This window comes from Bubalus bubalis, chromosome 15 (genome assembly GCF_019923935.1).
Source record: "Bubalus bubalis isolate 160015118507 breed Murrah chromosome 15, NDDB_SH_1, whole genome shotgun sequence".
NCBI lineage: Eukaryota > Metazoa > Chordata > Mammalia > Artiodactyla > Bovidae > Bubalus > Bubalus bubalis.
Genome location: NC_059171.1, coordinates 74,114,356 through 74,129,242, shown reverse-complemented (window position 1 = coordinate 74,129,242; position 14,887 = coordinate 74,114,356). Strand labels below are relative to the sequence as shown.

The window sequence follows — 14,887 nt, the reverse complement described above, 5'->3', positions numbered from 1 at the left end:
ATGTCCAGGTCTTTGCAGCCCCATGGACTGTAACCCACCAGGCTCCTCTAGTCCATAGGATTCTCCAGGCAAGAATACTGCAGTGGGTTGCCATTTCTTTCTCCAGGGGGTCTTCTTGACCCAGGGTTCAATACCACATCTCTTATGCTTCCTATGTTGGCAAGAGGATTCTTTACCACTAGGGATTCAATGATAAAAAGTCCTCCTTTCATATGGTTTCCATGGAGAGTCGGAGGTAGGCCGGCCCCACCCTAGGCAGTGACTCCCTCCTGCCGGCCAGGGTGACTGCCGTGCGGACACTACTGTGCGCAGGCCATCCATTATTGATGGGCAGAGGTCAGCGAGCTCAGGTCAGGGGGAGCGAAAGCGGCCCCGGGGGTTTGAATATTCGTAGGGTTGTTTTCACCCCACTCCCAGGAGGGACAGCACTTTGCACACCTCACAGGTGACGGGAGCTGGTGGAGCATGAGGCTGGAGCTGCTGCAAGCCTGCAGGCTTATGTGTAATAATAACACCATAGGGTATCGTTGTTGTTGTTTAGGGAGGGCCCTCCCTGCTCCCCCACGTTTAGGAAAAACAGCTAAATAGCAATGACACCGCCTGATTTCTCAGATTCAAGCTCTCTCTCTCTCTTCCCAAAACACCCAGCGGTCTGCTGCCAGTTAGAATGTTCCGGAATTAGACCCCGTCCCCCGCCTTCACGTGTGATCTGGGACTTGCCACCAGCTCACCCACAAGTGCCACCTGCCCGTGTCTGTCCTCTGGGTAGAGAAGGGCTACGACCCCACAGGCTTCCAGCCCCGCTCCGACACAGCCAGGCTTTGCCTGACGATCCTCGGTCTCGTCTGTCCCACAGGAAGCTGTAGGTTAACCCACGTGTGAAGCATCTTAAACTCAGTGCAGGGCACACAGTGGTCGCCAGGTCTGAGCACGCCCTCCTGTCTTCGCTCTAGAGCAGGAAGCCGGCTTAGCGATCAGGCAGCGCGGAGCTTTCATGTTCGGTGTGGAACAGGAAGCCTGCACCCTCAGGTCCCCCGACTCCCCCCACCCCCGGGACTCTGAAGGTGACATGTCCCCTCTGCCTCCACGTCTCTGTCGCTTCTCATCAGTGCTCAGCATTCACTCTGTGTCCGAGCTGAGCATGAGGCAGGCTCTCTCCTTAGATCTTCACGCCCTCTCTGTAAGACTGAGTGTCGTTTTTTTTTTCTCTTTAGGCCATTTTTCAGATGAAGAAACAGAGGCTCAGAGAGGTTAAGGGACTCTCCCGAGATCACACAGCCGGTAAGTGGCAGAGTTGGACTTTGAACCCAGCTCTCTGACACCAGAATCTTTGCTCTTAATTGCCTTGTTATCTGTGCCTTAAGCTGTTCGATCGTCCTTAAGCTGTTCGATCGTCCTCTTCCACCTGAGTGTGGGAGACCTGTGACTTGGTGACTATTTTATTTCTTCCTGTGCTCCTGCAGCATCCAGAACACAGTAGGCTCTCCATGCCTACAGGGCATTTAGAAAGCAAGCCTTTCTGATCTCACTTGGTTGTACAGTGTTCAGGTAATGGAGTGTGTGTCTAATCACTGAGCTGTCCTGGTTAACTGCTTCCACTTTTTGCCACGTTCAAATATATCAGTATCTCCAGTATCTCCAGTATTCTTGCCTGGAGAATCCCATGGACAGAGGAGCCTAGGGAGCTACAGTTTCCATGGGGTCACAAAGGGTCAGACAGGACTGAGTGCCTAAGACACACAAGTTCATCAACGTCTCCAACAGACACAAATAAGAATTGCATTATACCCCCTTATTGTAAAGATCAGATACCCTACTGCGGACTGTAACCAGACTGTTTTGAAGATGAGTGGGTCTTTTCTTTGTGATTCAAAAAGTAAGAACGTCCCCCACAGTGGGACAGAGGGCAGGGTGGTGAGTGCAGCCTGGAGCCCCCTGCTCCTCCCCCCATATCTAAATGGGCTCCCACTGGGTACTGATGCTCTCTCCCAGCCTTCCTCCTGCAGCCTCACCTTGGCTCTGACTACATCCACTTTGCATTGGTCCTCCTGCTTCTCACGTCTCTTCTCTTCCATCTCCTCTTTCTCATCCTTGAAACTAGTCTCTTCCTTTTCAGAAGATTTCCTAGAACTCATCTTTGAAAACCCTTTGAATATGAACAAGCCCCATTTAGTAACACAACCACACGCAAACTACCTGATTTGGTCTCCAGACTCCTCAAAGAAAAACCCTGTAGTGGGGGTGGAAGTGGGTGTGACGTTCATAGGCCACCAGTGTGGACCTTGGGTGTGGTCTATTAACAGTTTTGGTTTTTGAACCCCCTTAGAGGTAATGAGGAGGCCCAGCAGCTGGGCCAGGGGTCCACTCTCCAGGCCTTGTGACCTGGAAAAGCTGAGTTTCAGTAGCTCGTTTCTGCCTAGGTGAGATTCAGTTTAAAGAAAACATGAAAACCACAATTGATGTGCTTGTCCAGAAGTCTGGAAAGCTGGTTCTAAGCCTGGTTCTGCCACATCACCTGGTATGGACTTTGCTAAGTCCCTCCTCTTCATGGGGGCCTCAATTTTTCCATCTGTACAGTGGGTTATGGACCAAGTACAGCTAAAACTGACCCCCGGCTGTGGTTTCTCAGCTGTGGCATCAGTGAGCCTTTGACGATGCTCTTGCAGATTCCTGGGTTGACAGGGAAGAGCCATGGGGACAGAGGACTGAGGGAGACATGGCGTGTGATCAAAACAACGCTGTACCCTGATCAGGACAGGCCCAGAGCCAGATGCACACGTGGGTTCAGGGATGAGCCTCCCGTGACCGACAGAGGCCATCCCCCCACTCCAGGGAGGTCAGTCAGAGGCTCAGACCAGGCCCATGGCCCCCACAGCAGGCCAGGTTCCTCCACACGAGCAGTGTACCTGCGTCATGTTCCGGCCACAGAAGGACTCAGCAGGCAGCTCTCACACCTGCAGGCCACACCTCTGAGTGCCGTGCAGATACACAGTGCGGTTTTGTAGTATTTTGGGGTTTGCTGCTTTTGCAAAAACCAAAGGAAGTCTGTAGGCTGGGCTCTGACTTCCTCTCCCTGAGGGTGGCCAATCTGCTTGGGCGAGGACCAGCAGAGCCTAGCGAGGACTGGAAACCTCCAGACACAAGGTCCAGGGATCGGAGGGCACCTGTTTCCACCCCTTCATGGGTCAGGCTGACTGAGTTGTCACTGGAATCGTCCCATTCACTGTGTGAGGACACTGAGGCTGGGAAGTGACCGAGACCCCTCACTCACACTGTGCACACACCAGAATGAACTCTGCTCCCTGAGCTTGGACCACCTCTCACCCTGCCATCAGTCCACACGGACCCATTGAGGCCCCAGTGTGGTTCTCAATGGGGTCGACACAGCAGTGAGGGACGCTGGTGAAGCTCCTGCCCCCTGGTTGGTGGGGAGACGCATAGACAAAGAAAGAAGGAACTCAGCATGCAAGGGGTGTCCTTTTGTGATTAGGCTGTGAGGGAAAATGCAGCTGAGCAAAAGGGCTAGTGACAAGAGTGATCCCTACAGCGATCCTGTCTCAGGGTGATCGGAGAAGGCCTCTCCAAGGAGAGTGGCTGGGCAGAAGCATGCATGCAGTGAGGGAGCGAGCCCTGTGGGCTCCACCCTAAGACAGTCTAGGTGGAGGGAAGAGGATGTCCAAAGGCCCTGGAGCAGGGCATGTGCTTACTGTACTTTGCACCCTTGGCATCTGATGGTCTGGGTGTTTGCCTCCCCACTTTCCCAGCAACACAGCTCCTGATCATCACTGTTATTCCCTCCATCTGTCACCTCCACGTGTCTAGGGCCGTGGCAGGGAGTAGCTGTTGCATGGTAAGAAGAATCAGGCAGAACTGAATGGGGCCGAGGGAAGGTGTGACTCTAACAAGAAATTGCTGGTCTCATTCCTTCATCTTCTTTGCACAGTTCACTCTTGAGTGGCTTCTCTAGTGGCTTAGTCGGTAAAGAATCCACCTGCCATGCAGGAGACATGGGTTCAATCCCTGGGTGGGGAAGATCCCCTGGAGGAGGGCATAGCAAGCCACTCCAGTATTCTTGCCTGGAGAATCCCCATGGACAGAGGAGCCTAGTGGGCTGCAGTCCATGAGTCTGACACCATTGAGCTACTAAGCACAGCGCACAGTGCTCTTGGGTGACACTTGACAGTTTCACATTCTTGCTTTGCATTTATTCTCATAATGCATGTTTGAACCAAGACTGAGTTTTCAGCGTGCTGTGGTGCACTAGTTCAAGCTCGTCTTTCCAAGCAGGGCAGGAACCTGGATTCCAAAATCACAGGAACAGAGCAAGAAAGTAGGCTGGGGCTGCACCGCTGACCTCAAGCTGAGTGCAGGAGAGGAGGTTCCAGCGCACTGAGCAGGCCCGGGATGGGGGTGGGGGCGTGGGCCTGGCCATTAGCGGGCTGTGATCTTGAGCAGACCCTGTCCCCTCGGGGCTCCGTTTGTTTCCTGTGCATCCTTATTGGTACTGATGCTTGTCTAGCTCCTTCCGGAGCAGCTCACAACCCGGCTGTGCTGGAAGGGACATGCTTTGGGAGTGAGGGATGCCAGCTTCTAATCTTCCTGCTGCGACCACATTTACCACCTGGGACAGGTCACATCCTCTCCTAGAGCCTTCATGTCTGCACCTGGGGGGAAGAAAACGTGGAAAGGCCTGATCCTCCCTGTGATCCTCTGCCATCTTGAAATGCCACAAGCCTTTACCTCCAAGGCAGGCAGCAGCCCAGCCCAGGGACAGAGCCTTCTAGCAGCGCCCCTTTGATTCTGTAGACCTGGAGCTCTCAGCAGAGAGGTGCCCAGTGAAGAGGGCACGACCTTGGCCGTCCTGCCTCAGGCATTCACATTAGAGCTTCAGATAGTCCTCACCTCCCCCTGATCTGAGACCTGGGGCTGCAGAGCCAGAAACTTATTTACTGGAACAGAGGAATATGTCTGTTTCTTCAGGGCCCAAAAGGACTTATTAAGTCTTCCATGAACTGAATTTCATTCAGCTGGAAAAAGAATAATCAGAGAGCAGTTCCGCCTGGTTACTTGAACGTTTCTCATAAGAAAGGGTCAAAAAGCTCCTGTACCATGAGGCTCAGCCCTCCCTGCTTCCTCCCCAGGGAGCAGGCAGCCTGGTGGTCGACCAGCAAGCCCATCTACATCACTGGGCTATTCACCTGTCCACCTGCCCATAGCAGGCCCCCATGAGGGGCCAGGGCCAAGGGCACCAGAAACACAGCCTGTGCATTCAGAGCAGTTAAGGCTCAATCTGACAGTTTTATACATCTGGTCGAACTCTAGAGAGTCTGTGACTGAGGTCACAAAAATGTGAACATTTCTCAAGGTCACAAAAATGTGAACATTCAGAAACTTTCACTTTTCGATGTTTTCTGTTTTCCACAATGTTTACTCTAAATTCATTGGCTCAACACATCCTTTGTTTACTAATGAAAGTTAATGTCTGCCTCTCCTTTAATCAGTGCAAATTTTCTTCTGGTCCATTCCATTTCATCCAGTGTATCCTAGCCTCATGTGAATTCTGGGGAAAAGGAAAGGCGTGGGCACCAGGGAAGTTCCTGGGAAAGTGGTGCCAGAGACATGGAATTCACCAGCTTGGAGGGGACAGGAAACAGCCACTCCATCAACAAGGAATTTTGGCTGATAACAAAATACTTTAAGATATGGAAAGTAAGCTCTGGGGTTTGATTTATTCTACTTACAAGCTAATGGGTGTAAGGTCTGGGGTTTGATTTATTCCACTTATGAACTAATAACTAAATTGTTAGTGTTTCTGCTGGCAGAAACAGAGGAGTCCTAGGTCAGAGATGAGAGACTTGTGAAGTGGGGTAGACCCTACTCCTTTCATGCCTGGAGCCTCAGCTCAGGGTGGGTTCTTCTGTACAATCAAAGCTATGGTTTTTCCAGTAGTCATGTATGGATGTGAGAGTTGGATCATAAAGAAGGTTCAGCACAGAAGAATTGGTGCTTTCAAGTTGTGGTGTTGGAGAAGACTAGAGAGTCCCTTGGACTGCAAGGAGATCCAACCGGTCAATTCTATAGGAAATCAGTCCTGAATATTCATTGGAAGGACTGATGCTGAAGGTGAAAACTCCAATACTTTGGCCACCTGATGTAAAGAACTGTCTCCTTGGAAAAGACCCTGTTGCTGGGAAAGATTGAAGGCAGGAGGAGAAGGGGATGAAAGAGGATGAGATGGTTGGATGGCATCACCAACTCAACGGACATGAATTTGAGCAAACTCTGGGAGATGGTGAAGGACAGAGGAGCCTGGTGTGTTGCAGTCCATGGGGTCACAGAGAGTGGGACACAACTTAGCAACTGAACAATAACAACAACATAACTTAGTCAATACTTTCAGAGGTTGAGTTCAGGAAACAAAAGGGAGTGAAGGTTCTTAGTACTATTTCTTAGGTCATGACTTATCAGTAGGCACTTATTCTCTATACCTGCTTGCTGCTGCTGCTAAGTCGCTTCAGTAGTGTCCAACTCTGTGCGACCCCATAGACGGCGGCCCACCAGGCTCCCCCATCCCTGGGATTCTCCAGGCAAGAACACTGGAGTGGGTTGCCACTTCCTTCTCCAATGCATGAAAGTGAAAAGTGAAAGTGAAGTTGCTCAGTCGTGTCTGACTCTTCATGACCCCATGGACTGCAGCCCACCAGGCTCCTCTGTCCATGGGATTTTCCAGGCAAGAGTGCTGGAGTGGGGTGCCATTGCCTTCTCTGCTACACCTGCTTATCTACCTGTAAAATAGGAAGGAAATAAGCACCTAGGTATGTATGTTGAATCAGAAGACCATGTACTTATTATTTGCATTAATGTGAGGAAGCAAACTCACCCTGATAATTCAGCCTTCTAGGTTTTGGATTATTCCTTTCTTAACTGAGATTGAAACTGTTTGAGTTGCAGCTCTAGTTCACAGCACACGTGCAGACACCTGTGTAGAATTCACCACCAGGATCTTCCCTGATAAAGATGCTGGTCATTCACTGGGAGAGGGGAGGACGTGAAGGTGAAAAGGGTCAGGTTGCCAGAGAGCAAAACAATAGAGCAAGAGAGAAAACAGCTGAGGCAGCGCCTCTTCAGATCTTGCCCCAGTGAACCAAAAAAAAAAAATCATCAATAGTCTATCTAAGAAAGAAATGGAAAATTTTATTTGAGCCAACCTGAGGATCACATGTTGGCTTAAAACTCAACATTCAGAAAACTAAGATCATGGCATCTGGTCCCATCACTTCATGGCAAATAGATGGGAAACAATGGAAATACTGAGAAACTTTATTTTCTTGGGCTCCAAAATCACTGCAGATGGTGACTGCAGCCATGAAATTAAAAGACGCTTGCTCCTCGGAAGAAGAGCTAAGACCAACCTAGACAGCATATTAAAAAGCAGAGATATTACTTTGCTGACAAAGGTCCATCTAGTCAAAACTATGGTTTTTCCAGTGGTCATGTATGGATGTGAGAGTTGGACTATAAAGAAAGCTGAGCACTGAAGAATTGATGTTTTTGAACTGTGGTGTTGGAGAAGACTCTTGAGAGTCCCTTGGACTGCAAGGAGATCCAACGAGTCCATCCTGAAGGAAATCAGTCCTGAATATTCATTGGAAGGACTGATGCTGAAGCTGAAGCTCCAATACTTTGGCCACCTGATGCGAAGAACTGACTCTTCTTCAACACACCTGAAGCGACTTAGCATGGCAGGAGGATCATAATCCAGGAGACAGTCTTTCAGAAAGCTTGGAGAAGTCAGAGCACAGTTATATACGTTTTGGAGACAAAAAGTTCTATGTCAGATGACATGTTATGGACCATTTACACAATCCAGATCTACACATACAAAGCAAGCAATGGGTTATGGGTCTTCATGAACCCTCACAAGATTAAGAAGAAAGGTCATCTCCTGAGGAATGTGGTGGCCCTTGAGGAGATGAAGGAGGAATCTTCTAAGGAAGTGAAAGAAGGTGAAAGTGTTGTCGCTCAGCCGTGTGCGACTCTTTTCAACCCCATGGACTCCTGCCAGACTCCTCTATCCATGGGATTCTCCAGGCAAGGATCCTGGAGTGGGTTGCCGTTTGCTTCTCCAGAGGATCTTCCCGGCCCAGGGATTGAACTCAGGTCTCCTGCACTGCAGGCCGATTCTTTACCCTCTGAGCCATCAGGACCTCCCATCTTCTAAGCAGATCTGGTCAAGACAGATGCACAACACACACACTAAAATCAAAGTGTTAGTCGGGCTTCCCTGGTGGGTCAGATGGTGAAGAGTCTGCCTGCAATGTGGGAGACCTGGGTTCGATCCCCGGGTTAGGAAGACCCCCTGGAGAAGGGCATGGTGGTCTGGTTAACGGGGACGCACAGCATATACTCTAATGGAAGGAGCAGGCCCGCATGGACAAAGATAACCCTTGTATTTAAATTTTTCTCCAGAGGAAAATTTTCTTGTCTTGCTGTAAAACGGGCTTGATTTCGTTATCTGTCACTTTTACCCTGTATTGTATATCTGGGGAGGGCTGTAGTTACCCCAGTGTCCCTCCCACAAACTCCAGTGGTCCCTGTGTCAGCTCAGGATACTCAAACACAAAGATGCGCATTGCCCCACGGCTGGGTGAGGTCTCCCAGCTGGCAGAATAGAAGTGCTGGGACTCTCGGATGGAGACCCTGCCTGGTGTCAGGTACGCTCCACCAGACCCCGAGACACGCCTGGACCTGCCACCCCGGCCAGCCTCTGAGACCCCAGGGCAGCAGCCAGCCTCTTTAAAGCCTGCCTCTCACCACGGCGTTTCAGGAAAAGATGAAAGGAAGTCTGTGCTTTAAAGCAAATTAGGCAGAACGAGAGGGTTTCAAAGTGCCACGCTCCCCAAGTGGGAGGCTCTTTGATGGGCAACAGGGGACAGACCCTGCAGTCTCCCGCCCTCAGCCTGGGGAGCTGGGGCAGAACGGCTTTGTCCCCAAGCACTTGTGGCCACAAGGGGAGTGTTCGCCATCTGGGAGGGGGCGGTCAGCGTAGCTCACTCTTTCCTGCCTTCCTGCTTGACTTGCTTCCCTCATTGCATAGAGGATGGGTTGTAGCTGTGAGCACTTTGTAGGGAGCAGTGGGAGTGGGAGTAGGGCTGAGTGGGTGTGTGACCTTCCAGGCGGCATGGATGCACCCACAGCAGGGGTGTCAGGCTCCAGCTAGGACTCCAGTTGTGAGAGCAGCTCAGGCTTGGGGGTAGATGTCCCCCAGGACCCTCAGGACCTTCGACTGAATCTCAGCCTCATCCCTGGCCAGGTGCCCTTGAACAAGAGCCCTCAGCCTTGACCTTAACAGAGGCAGCACCACCCCGTCACAGCCTGGGAGAAGCGCCCAGCTCGGCGCCTGACGCACAGCTGTGGATGTTAGAGACAGGTCCCCTGCCCCTTCCCCGACACACACACCAGCAGTGGTTTCTCCAGGACTCACCAGCTGTGGGTGCGAATGGGGAATACTCACTCAGGGATCCTGTCTCTCCCGTGGCTCCAAGCCTCCTGCTGCTCCCGGCTCTGAGGACTCCTGCCACGCCCTCCATGTGCGCAGGTCGTCCCTGGTCCCTCTGCTCTTGCCTGGCTCACTGGGCCTCTGCTGCCCGCAGGCTGCCTGATCTCAGCTGCCCTGGGAGCTCGCTGCAGCCCCCAACACCATCCTTGCGTGTCTTCTCAGACACCTTTGCTGTCAGTCCTCCCGGTGGACAGCTGCACAGCCCCTCATCAAGGGGGCAAGGTGTCCCTCCTTCCCCAAGTTCAGGGCTCGAGAGGGGGCCCCATGTGGGTGACTTGGGCCCAGAGCACTGCAGGGTTAAATACACAGAGCGGCCCCTCGTCTCTTCCCAAACGGGGCTTGGCCAGGGGTAGGGAGCTGGGCCAGTTCTATCCCAGTCACCCCACTAGACACCATGACAGTCCTCCGACCCTTGACTTCCAGGGATGGTTTGTGCCAGACACATGCTTTTCTGGGGCCCCTGCTCACCCCAGAACACATGTGGGTGCTGGGCTCCTTGCCTCTTTGGCCACTGGGTTTATCCTGCAATCTGAACCCACATTCTGGGAGTCACCAGAGATCAACCCCCTCAACCCCCTTCAGGAGCTGATTGGATGCCCCTTGTTAATCATTAGAGTTCAGATCTCCCCTTGAAGTCAGGGGGCCTGGGAGGAAGTCAGGGAACTCCCAGCTCTTTAGAACCAAGGGCAGACCCCCGAGGTGAGGGTGTGGTGGGAGCTTCACCCTTCTGAATCGTCTTTCCTTTGTCTTGACTTCTCCACCACCCAAATCAGAGAAACCCCTCTTTCTTCTGGGACCTGGTGTCTGCCTGGAGGTGCCTACACGAGGCGACTCCTGAGATTCCTGGCCATGTTACACACTTTGGATATTGTGTAGATGTCTTTGGACTCTGATTTGAGCATCCCTCAGTCTACACACATAAGGAGATTTGTGGATTTAAATTCCCTTTTGTGCAGCTCAAAGCATGAAAATTGATCCAGTTCCTTCTCATATGACCCTAATCCTGGTTAATCACGTTTCTCACGGGTACTTCTCCAAACTGCTTGCTCTGAAGTCCAGCTGGTGCATCTGGGAACCTCTGCTTTGTCCTCCAGCTTCCCAGCACAGGAGCAGGAAAGAGGCACTAGGGTGAGGAGGATTCACAAGTCCTAGAGAGGGTTCCCCCAACCTGCCTCACTTCTTGGATGTGCGGGAAATGGGCCAAGTCATCGCAGGAAGGAGTGGAGGAAAGTGAAGTCCCCCAAAACGGGCTTCCCAACGCACCAAGATGGAGTCAGGGCTGCTCTCCAGACTCCAGGGGATGCGGTGTGCACACCGTCCATTCCAGGCTCCACGTGCTGATTGTGTGGATGCCTTATGCTGCTCACAGACCATCGCTGGCTCCCCATTGCCTTCATCCCAAAGTCCGCATTCCTACAGACTTCCATCACCGGGCCCCCACCTAGCACAGTCATTCCTAAGGGCACCCCGTTTTCCAGAACTGTGCCCCCCATCACCACCACCTCCACCAACTCACTGTTTGGAAGCCACCTGGTTTCCACCACCTCTCCGATCGCCTCCATCAGCCCCAGGCCCCTGCTGTGTTCAAGGTCCAGCTCCATGCCCACCTCGTCCACAGAAGCTGTGTCCCTTCTCCCTTCAGTTGTTACCAACCTGCCACTTCCAAATCCCTGGGGCCCTTGGCATTCCCTCCTTAGTGATGCTGGTCCCTCATGGACTGCTGCCCAGGTGGGCTTCACTATCGAGCAGTGAAGAGAGGTGGTGGTGCTCAGTGGTGTGCTCCGTGAGGTGTTACAGGTGTCCTCACGTGCCCAGGTGAGACGCCAGGAGGGTGGTATTGAAGAGCTGGCTTGGGCATCAGCCCCAGCCCTCCATGGTCATGTGACCCCACCTCTGCCCTGTACCAAGGAGGTGATGATAATACTACCTTCTGCAGAGGACTTGTGACTGTCTCGTACCCACCCGGGCTGGTCCCTAAGAAGCCACGTGTCCTTGAAGGGTGTCCACCCCAGAGATCCTCTAGGTGCCTTGCCAGGTGTCCAGCAAAGAAAGCATCAGATACTGACACAGCTGGATGGGTGGGTTGCATGAATAGATGGGGAGACAGGACGAAGGTCACTACCCGTGGCCACCAGATCTGGTTAGAGATATTCTATGACCCTTGTTGCTGTTCAGTCGCTCAGTCATGTCTGACTCTTTGTGACCCTGCATGGACTGCAGCACGCCAGGCTTCCCTGTCCTTCACCATCTCCCGGAGCTTGCCCAAACTCACTTGTCCATTGAGTCAGTGATGCCATCCAACCATCTCATCCTCTGTCACCCCCTTCTCCTCCTGTGTTCAATCTTTCCCAGCATCCGGTCTCTTCCAACAAGTCATCTTTTTGCATCAGGTGGCAAAAGTACTGGACTGTCAGCTTCAGCATCAGTCCTTCTAATGAGCATTCAGGGTTGATTTCCTTTAGGATGGACTGGTTTGATCTCCTTCAGTCTAAGGGACTCTCAAGAGGCTTCCCCAACACCACAGCTCAAAAGCCTTAGTCCGCAGGAAAAACAGTGAGGATTCTGTCTGATACCTGGATATTTAAGTCCAGCAGAAGTCAGAGAGTTGACGAGTGGGAGACAGCCGGTGAATCGTTCACAGACAGGGCCTTGGGAGTGGGTGGGGTCAAGTCCCAGGCACCACCCAGAGCAGTCAAGGGCTAAAGGGGCCTGGGTCTGTGACTCACCCGTGATCCAGCAGGAGGCAGCGTCGGGAGGCAGCTGGTGAGTGTTACCCAGGGAGCCTGGAGGCAGGGCTTGTTAGGGCGCCCCCTGGTGGAACCTGGAAAGTGGTGAGCCTGGAGCCGGCATGGCATCCACAGAGACGCCCACCCCAGTGCTGTCCCTGCCCCAGGCTGTCTCATCGGCCGGAGGAGGACAGGGAGGCTTCTTGATGGGTGAGTCCCGGGCAGCATTGGGAGCAGCGTTGGAAGGATTCCAGAAAGAGCCTGAGGCAACTCTTCCTGAAAAGCCCTCCGAGCTGCCGCGGCTGTTCTTGGAGCAGCTGTTTCTCTGGGGTGAGAAGGGGTGGGGGCGGGGCTCCCTGCAGACCACACCTCTAGGGGATGAGATGATCTTTGCAGGATGTACAGGGTCCATTCAGAGTGGGCCACCCAGGGCAGGTGAATGCCAGGGTGATTCTCAAGGCCGTGGTGTGGCCCCTGGGGATGAAAACCCATGGGGGTATTTCTCATCCTGGGGCTGAAGAGGACTGAGACCCGCAAACAGAGCCATCGCATGAAGAGGGCCATTGACGGGAGCTAGAGGCTGCCAGGTCTTGGCTGCCCCATGGGGGTCAGGAGGGGCCAGAGCCCTAAGCGTCTGGCCTCAGCCCCCATCCTCCTTCCAGTCTCCTGTCTGTGCCCGCAGGGCCCAAAGCCAACCAGCGTGGGAACTCACGGGTGAGGCCCCAGGGCAGCCCTGGGCACAGAGCAGAGTGCCAGGAGTGGAGGGAAGGAAAGCCAAGGTGCCCAGCTTACCACCTGAGCCCCCGGGAGGCCGGGCCACACAGCTTCAACCCTTCCAGGAACCCAGGGCCGGCCGGGTAGGGGCAGTGCTGTGCATGGGAGGTGCCCTGCGGGTGCCCCAACCCAGAGGACTTGGGCAAGTTGGGACCCTCCCGAGCCTGACCTCCCCTCTGCTGCAAAGCCTGCAGAGACTTCCCCTGGCTCCTGGTATGTGGCTCCAGCCCTTGCCTGACCCACCCCCACCCCTACCTCATCTTGCATCTTCCTCTCTGGGTTTCTGCTCGGCTTGACCGTCTCTCTCAGTTCCTGCCAACCCACCTGCTTTCCTGATAGGCCTTTGCACCTGCAGCTTCCTTTGCCTGGAGGCCCCTGTCCTCTCTGCCCAGTTACTGGCCCATCCTGCAGTCCTCTGGCCATTACCACTTTCTTAGGGGGCCCCCGACTCATCTCTGGCTCTCTCTTCAATCACACAAAGGAAAGGGTAAAAGCTGGTTCTCCAGAGGAAAAAATCCAATACAATAGATGTGTGTGTATATTGAGAGATTAAATTTTAGGAATTGGCTCATGCCATGTGGGTGGGCAGTGATGGGCGGGGTGGGGTTCCCTGGTGGCTCAGTGGTAAAGAACCCGCCTGCCAAAGCAGGAGATGCGGGTTTGATCCCTGGGTTGGGAAGATCCCCTGGAGAGGGAAATAGCAACCCACTCCAGTATTGTTGCTGGGAAATCCCATGGACAGTGGTACCTGGCGGGTTATAATCCATGGGGTCTCAAAGAGTCAGACATGACTTATCGACTGAAAAACAAGAGCAGCATGCAACACGGGGCTGGCAGAGTCAAAATCTGGGCGGCAGACCTGCAGCCTGGAGACTCAGGCAGGAGTTGACGATGCAGATGTGGTTGACGTTGCAGCCGTAAGTGTGAACTCTGTACGGCCAGCTGGCGGGCTGGCAAGTCAGGCAGGATTTCTGTGTTACTTATCACAGCCTGTTTGCCTCTCCCTGAGGCCATCTCTCAGGCCTCACTCACCCAAGCTGGGCTGCTCTTTGATGATGTTTTCTGGAGTGATCTGGGTCTGGCTGCAGCCAAGGCTGGTCCTTCTTGAGCCGGGGGATAGAGACAGATGCACAGAGCTAGTCAGGTCCAGGCTGGGCCACATGAGCCTGGCTGCCAACTTTATGTGTGACTCAGAGGGTGGAGCTGGCCTGGAGATGCTGACCAGGGAGGAAGCAAAAGCTGGGAGAGGAGAGGTCACATCTGCACCCTGCCAGGCCCCGAACTGGCTCCACGCAGATCCTCATGTCACTGCTGTGGCGTGGTCACTGTCGGTCTCCCTCAGCTCGGACGTCACGGGGGGCTCAGGGCGGGCCCCTACCTGCTGCACTCCCACTCTCCCAGTATCCCAGCTCCTTGGGATTCTGTCCCTTGACAGCTGTGGACCTCTGTTCCTGCCTCTGAAAGATGGAGCTGGTACTCAGTCCCAGAGCTGTAACAGTCCAGTACTATGGGTAAACAGGGTCTGCAAAGGGGGAGCCTCCATAAGCAGGTGATGTCCCCTGATGACAGATTAATCAGTGCCTGATGTGGCCCCCTCAGACCCTGCTGGCTCCTTTCCTTGTCCATCCCAGCCCGTGACGCCCTCCACCCTCCTGCCCCCGGCAAGTGGGGAAACAGCCATGCCAGGGCAGCTGTGTGAACAGAGCAGGTTCCTTCTAAGGATCCAGGCAGTCTTGGAGTCAGGCGCCTGGCTCCCCTATCGGTTCTGGACTTTGCCATGTGTTGTTGGATGCACCGCTTCCCCTTCCTGAGCTCAGTCTCCGCGTCT

The 14,887-nt window shown here is 53.5% G+C and overlaps 1 protein-coding gene across 3 annotated transcripts in view; it reads left to right on the top strand.

Moving 5' to 3' along the window:
• Window positions 1-14,887, top strand: part of ST3GAL1 (ST3 beta-galactoside alpha-2,3-sialyltransferase 1) — a 96,198-nt gene that overhangs the window by 55,957 nt on the left and 25,354 nt on the right. For 2 of the 3 annotated variants that reach the window (XM_025265568.3, XM_044928861.2), the window contains exons 3-4: window positions 1,215-1,281; window positions 5,538-5,709. The exons of the other annotated variant lie outside the window; for it this stretch is intronic. The gene's annotated coding sequence lies outside the window, so the exon portion shown is untranslated. The remainder of the gene's footprint in view (window positions 1-1,214; window positions 1,282-5,537; window positions 5,710-14,887) is intronic. 3 annotated transcript variants of the gene reach the window in all.